The following is a 6,913-nucleotide window of genomic DNA, read 5'->3' on the forward strand; positions in this document are numbered from 1 at the left end:
CATGGTTACATGGTACAATACATTGTCTGCTATTAATAGAGTAAGCAAAATATTGCAAAGTGAAGACATGTCTATTGATGCTGTGATTAGTCACATGAAAGCACTTATTTCATTTTTTGAAGCATATAGAGAAACTGGATTTGAATCCGACTAAATTACTGCTAAAGAAATTGCTGATCAAATGGAAGTTGAACCTACATTTCATGAAAAACGTATTATTCATAGAAAGAAGCACTTCGATGAAAATGTTAATGATGAGATAACACATTCACCTGAAGAATCATTTAGAGTTGATTATTTCTTGTACATAGTTGATCAAGCTCTTTCTTCGCTTAAGTTAAGATTTGAACAATTTCAAAAATATGAAAATACTTTTGGGTTTTTGTTTGATTTAAAAAAATTGCAGAATGCAGATGATAGTTGTTTGAAAGTGTTGGTGTTATAAGCTTGAAGAATTTTTGAAACACGACATGGATTCTGACATTGATGGATCGGAGTTATTTTCTGAGCTACAAATTGTGAGAAATAGTTTGCCAGAAGAGACAAAAAAGGCGATTGAAGTGTTGGACTACATAAAAATGATGGATTGTTTCCCAAACGTATGGATTGCTTACAGAATATTATTGACTATACCAGTTACGGTTGCATCTGCGGAAAGGAGCTTCTCAAAGTTGAAGTTGATAAAATCCTATCTTCGATCAACAATGTCACAAGAAAGATTGAATGGCTTGGCTATGGTATCTATTGAAAAAGAAGTTCTAAAACAAATTTATTGTAATAGTATAATTGCTGACTTTCTATCAAAAAATTCTAGAAGAGTAAATTTAATTTAGACATTTGGAAGTTTTAAATTATTGTTTTTGCAATTTTGAACACACACACACACACACACATCTATATATATATATATAGGGGCCCCATATTTGAAATTGGCATAAGGCCCCCAAAATATCAGGGCCGGCTCTGACTATACCTAAACTTTTTGTCTTCTGATGGGTGTTGCAAGAGTATCGATGGAGAAATAAGAATTTAGGGAAAAAATGGACACCGGAGATTTTGGGCGTAATTAATACGGGATTATATTTTTAATTAGTTTTAAAGGTAAATATCTAATATCTTACTTTTTGAGAGTATTGGGCCTAATTTTCCCTTTATTAAGAGCTAGTTTGAGCCCTTTTTTGGGATAATGTATTCAGTATTCTTGAGTATTGAATAAGGAAAAAAAATTTCTTTTCGTGTAAAATTATTTTATATAAGAACGTGTTGAAAATGAGTTTTGAAAAAAATGAGTTATGAAAATAATGGGGCTCAAGCAGGAGCTAAATATTGAACAATTTTATGTATGCAATGTTGCGTTAACGATATGGGAGCGTAATGCTATGGTAAAGGCTGACGTGACAAAATACATCAATTATAAAGTATTCTATGTTTAAGCTTCTTAATTTTAGTGGTTACTTTCGTAAAAGTAGTTGATTCAGCTGGAATTATGTAAAGGTTTCATAAATTACAATTTCATTCGACAAAATCAATTATCAAATCAACGCGAAAATAAACTTACATTTTGCTCAAAAGTCCCTAATGTTACGAATTATAAATACATTACTACCTCAAAATTGAAATGTTGTCAAATTAGTTCACTCAATCAAGTAACATTTCAATCTAAATATCATAATTCCCAATTCATTTCATATTATTTACTTTTTTTGAAACAATTTAGGCAAATTTACTAGTATTTTTTCCCTCAATTGAAATGAATGTTGGTCTATATTATTTAATTGATTATATTATTACATGCATTCGACCACTTTGAAATTATATAAGTTGGTCGTGAGTTTGTTGAAGCACAACGAGTCTTGAGACGTGACATATATTCTAATTGAAAATCAATAAAATTCATTGGCACAATGTCTCATTAAAATTTAAGGTTTCATCTTAAAATGTCAATATTATTAAAAAGAGTAACATAAGCTCTTATATGTTTGTTAAAGGTTTAATCTTTATTCGATGTATTTATTCCTTAAGATGCCCCGCAATGTGTTGGTTCTTAAGAGAACGCTAATATTGAAGTTTGATTACTCGCTTGAGCTATAGAGGAAATTTTCCTTTGAACTTAATTGATTATGATATCATATTAAACCCATGTTTGGTAAAGATCATAATCTGAACTTTAATTTAAGTAAAAGTTAACAATTAATTTTAATAACATTTTATGGGACTCATAACTTTTCAACTATACATCTTATTAACTTTTATCAAAATATATTAAAAAATTGATTTTTAATCCCCACCATACAGGGCAAAGTTTGAGATTCCATCTTAAAGCTTAAAAATGTTAAAAATAATAATTCGAACTCTTTTATGTTAGAAGGTGGTTTCACGTTTATTTGACATGGGATTCATCCATTAACAACTTTGATAAGAAGTTTTTGATTCAATTTAGTATTATAAGGATTACCATGTATGACATAAAATTTCTCTACCGATTATTTAGAGTTGAGCCTCATTATGTATTGGGAAGCAGAAATAATTTACTCTTCCCATCCCACCTAAAATTCTAAAAATATGGGACGGTGTTATGCTCTTTCCGAGAGCAAAACCAACATCTGGCACATGAATAGTGAAGTGTAAGGCATGCGCAAGGGCAAATTCTGGGCTGAACAATCTAGCGTACTTTTTTATCCTGTAAACTCTTATGGAAACCAAACTGAACCTACTATTCAACCTAGAAGAGATGGTTAGAACAAGAACCATATTAATATACATATTTTTCACCACAAGAAGGAGGCTAGCACGGAATTCAAAGGCGATTAACACAACAGATTGAAGATTAACGAGAAGAAATTGATTTTTCACTTTCCAATCATTATTTTCAATTTTGGATGATATTTTCTCAAATATTTTTGTGTGATTTATTAAATAACATGCTTAACTAATTTTTTTCATGTATTGGACGAATGATTTATTAAATAACATGCTAGACTAATTCTTTTCATTTATTGAATGAAGATAAAACCTTTTATTATTTATTTTTTAATTCAAGACAAGTTGTTTAGTTGAAACTTTGCAATTCTTGATTAATCTTGTGTGTCTGTTTTTATTATTTGATTGTTTGATCAACAACTGAATGTATGGTTGCTTGTTATAGTGTTGGTAGGCTCACAATAGATTTAGAACACTGCTTGATTAACATATGTGCAATAAATATTATAAAAAATATTTATCACGTGCGCAATCTTTGATATAATTTTGAAATTGAATGTATTCTATTCATTCGAATTTGAACTAGGAATAAATTCGAGTAGTGACTAGAATAGATTTAATTTTTCTTAAAAAATAAAATTAATTACAATAGAATCATCGATTGTCAAAAATGTATGGACGAAACTAGTTATGTAATTGAGATTGAAATAGATAATAATATGTGGATTTGTAATCTAATACACTCATTCCATATATATAGAAAATTTGAATTTTACAATTTCTTCGGTTTACATGTAATATTATTTTATGAAAAATTGTGTGGTTGAAAATAGAAGAGAGAAAAATGAAATGAAATTTAATGGGGGACAAATGGGGGCTAACTTCTTTCCTTATTAAGAAATGTTGCTATCTTTTTCTCTTAGAGACACCTAACCGTAGTTTTTTTACCAATTTCTGTAAGCCAGGATGACAGACAAATTGTTCTTTGCGACTGCGTTTTGGTTTAAATGTATTGTCCTATTGGTCATGGATGCTAGATCCCACAATCTGGGCTTTACTGCTAACAATGTATCTAATGTATTCAACCATCACAGCAGATTCACATGGGTCCTAGAAAATTGCCCAGTTCAATTATGTTACAACTCTACTGCATGCATAATACGGGGAAAAACGTTCAGAACGTAAAAAAAATAAACAAACACCACCACTGCATAACTATAAGACCACTGAGTCACCCGTTTCGCTGTTGCGCCGTATTGTCTCGCTCAAAGCAGTACTCAACGAACTTGAAGCAGAGATCTGGTGTCTTCACATCACAATAAGAATTCTGGTTATCTATATCACGGAGGAACCACAATGCGAACAGGTGGAGTACATCACCCTCCTTCACGTAACCAGATGACAGAAGTTCGTTGACACACTTAGCCATCGACTTTCCTCCTTTACAATGTGATCTCGCAATTGAGGAGAAATCCGTTTCGACACTAACCATCTGCTCGAGTAATGCCAAAACATCTCGAGCACTATACCTTTTTTTACTTCCTTTGTCCCTTCGTTGTTTGCCTTTTCGTTTATCCCCACTTCGTCTCCTAAAAATGTTCATGGATGAGTTTCCTCTGCCTTCATTCGGACATTTAATAGAATCGATTTCCTCTGCGTTGATTGGTGACTTGTCGCCAACGTCATCTTGATCACTGTCTGTACCCAAGTCGAAACCACGTTGTGATAGCTTCAATGGGGACAACGCGTACTTAGTCGAGTACTCGGTGTCGTCAGATAGTTTCCCATATGTGTCATAAATCTCGTTGCAGTCCATGTGCTTGTACGATTCTCCTGTTTCCAAACAAGAAAGAAAGAAAAAGGATTAGACATAACAATTTCAAGAATACAAATNATCCTAATTTGATATGAAAAGCTACTGCTTAGCATGTATTGTGTATACAACATCAGTCTAAATATTTGAAACAAGAAATGTAGTGTGTGCAAGTTGTAATGAAATACAACATAGGGTACCTTGATTTTGGATTCCCACCAATGCTCGGGGGTGATGATTGTACCGATACCCGAGCGATACTCAATTCTCGTGCATCATAGTAGCTAGAACAAGTGTTTGTGCCACTTCCACAATTTTCTCCAGTAGTTTTTCATTTGCGATGTAGTCCAGTTCTTTCCTGCCTACTTGTTGAAGATCTCTACGATACATTGCTATCCTTTTGTGGAGAAGAACTTGCCTCGTTGGTGGCCTTTGGCAATCACAGTTTCGCACGTTACAATGAAGACCCTGCTCTTCGAGAAGTTCCATTTGGTAGATGTTTGCACTGCTGGCTACGGCTCTTGCTAGTCGGATGTAGCAAAGTGCATCGGGTAGGCACCGCCATTGGTGCTGTACTGTAAGGCAAAAATTGTGTTACAAAAAACCGTAGCGACAATTGAACAAATAGAACACAATGCATTAGTCGGCGAAGGGGTGGGGAAAAATAAGCCTATGTCATTGTAACATGCACTCATCCTGGCATCTTACAACGCCGTGCATAACTGTATTTAATTTTGGATGATATGGCTAGTGGGGAAAAATGGCACGGTATGATCTAATTGATAGTTTCATGTTGTCATACTACATAGAAGTGTACAGGGAACACAATAATGAGAAACACATCAACCGAAAAATGGGGTTACACGGTGCTGCATCCAACATAGTTTCTCATTGTATTGTATACTCACTCTTCAATTTCTTGAAAATCAATAGCACAACTAAGCTTTGGAATTCCCATACGTGAAATTCACATTCAGGTGTTCAAGGTCACATGTGGAATGGAAGCAATTTACAATTGGGGAAATAAGGAACAAATTTTTTGTCTCTCGTCCCTAACAGAGATATGATGATCTAAACAAGCAGGAAGAATGTTGAATGTTTACCAAGTGTTTGAGAAAAGAGTCTCGTTGCTGGCCGTAGTTGTCCATTGTCACCGGTGAATTTGTAGTGCAAGAGAGAATTTCGAAGGAGCTGAAAATGAATTGGTGTCCAATCTTGCTAGAGGCGACGCGTTGACAGGACGGAGAAGCAAGTGTAAGACGAGGGCAAAATGGGAAAGCAAGTCTCAACGGCATTGTGCACAAATTAAGTCTCTGACAGGGAACTTTGAAAGGTTGTCTCGTGCTCTCCAATCCGCACTGTAGGAAAATGAGGATTGAGCCAAAAAAGCTCATTAAAATGAGTACCAAATAGAGGCTTAATACCTAAATATGCTAATTATTGATGAAAAGAGCGGATATCGATTCACAATTGGGTAATTTTGACTTTTATATGTCATAAACCCCAAATGGAAAGAGAACAAGGCAAGATAAGTGAAAATGGACCAGAAACGTACAAAATCATGAATTTGGGAACTAAAGTGCACACTTCAGAAAATTGAAGGATCTTGGAGTGTAATTTATGGGCAGCGTAACTGAAAGGGAAAGTCAAAGTTTGAGGGCCAAATTATACAAAATTAAAGTTTAGGGACGCCAACTAGGTGTCACATTAAATTTTCGGGGTCCGTTTAGTTTATCTTCAAAAAATCTAAGGACTTAGGGCTATAAATTCTGGATATTTTCTTTTCATTTAATCACGGGCAGTCTGGGGAATTTTTTTCTGATTCTTCTTTTCTTCTCTTCCCTTTTTCTTTTTCTTTTATTTTCCTTTTTACTTGTGATTTTTTGGGGAAGGTGGGATGAGGGGAACTAAACGGAAAGAGAATATATTGAGGGTGCGTTTGATCGCAAACAAGGAATTTGAATGAAAAGAAAACAAATTCGAGGCAATTCAATTGCCTAGAATTTATTTGCATGAAAATTGTCAATTAAATGTGTTTGATTGATTTAATTTTTAATATAGAAAATATTATACTTGTTAATTTTTTATTGGCGGGTAAATGAGAGAGTGTGGATAGATGAGAGAGAGTGAATTCCTTGGTCCTCAAGAAAATATTTTCTTTAATTTTAAGAAAAATATAGTCACATGACCAAAAGTAGGAAAATATTTTCTATAGAAGAAAATCCATCAAACAACAGAAAAGTAGGAATTGACAATCAAACGCACCCTTAGAGAAACAGTTGAGAAAATCAAGATCAAACCATCAAAAATCTAAATAAAAAAAAAAGTTTTATCTTCACTCTTGTATTTTTTTATTATTGTCTCATATTTGCAATGTATTGTATGAATATTCTCTTTATC

Source organism: Olea europaea, unplaced genomic scaffold (assembly GCF_002742605.1).
Source record: "Olea europaea var. sylvestris unplaced genomic scaffold, O_europaea_v1 scaffold1636, whole genome shotgun sequence".
NCBI classification, from domain to species: Eukaryota; Viridiplantae; Streptophyta; class Magnoliopsida; order Lamiales; family Oleaceae; genus Olea; species Olea europaea.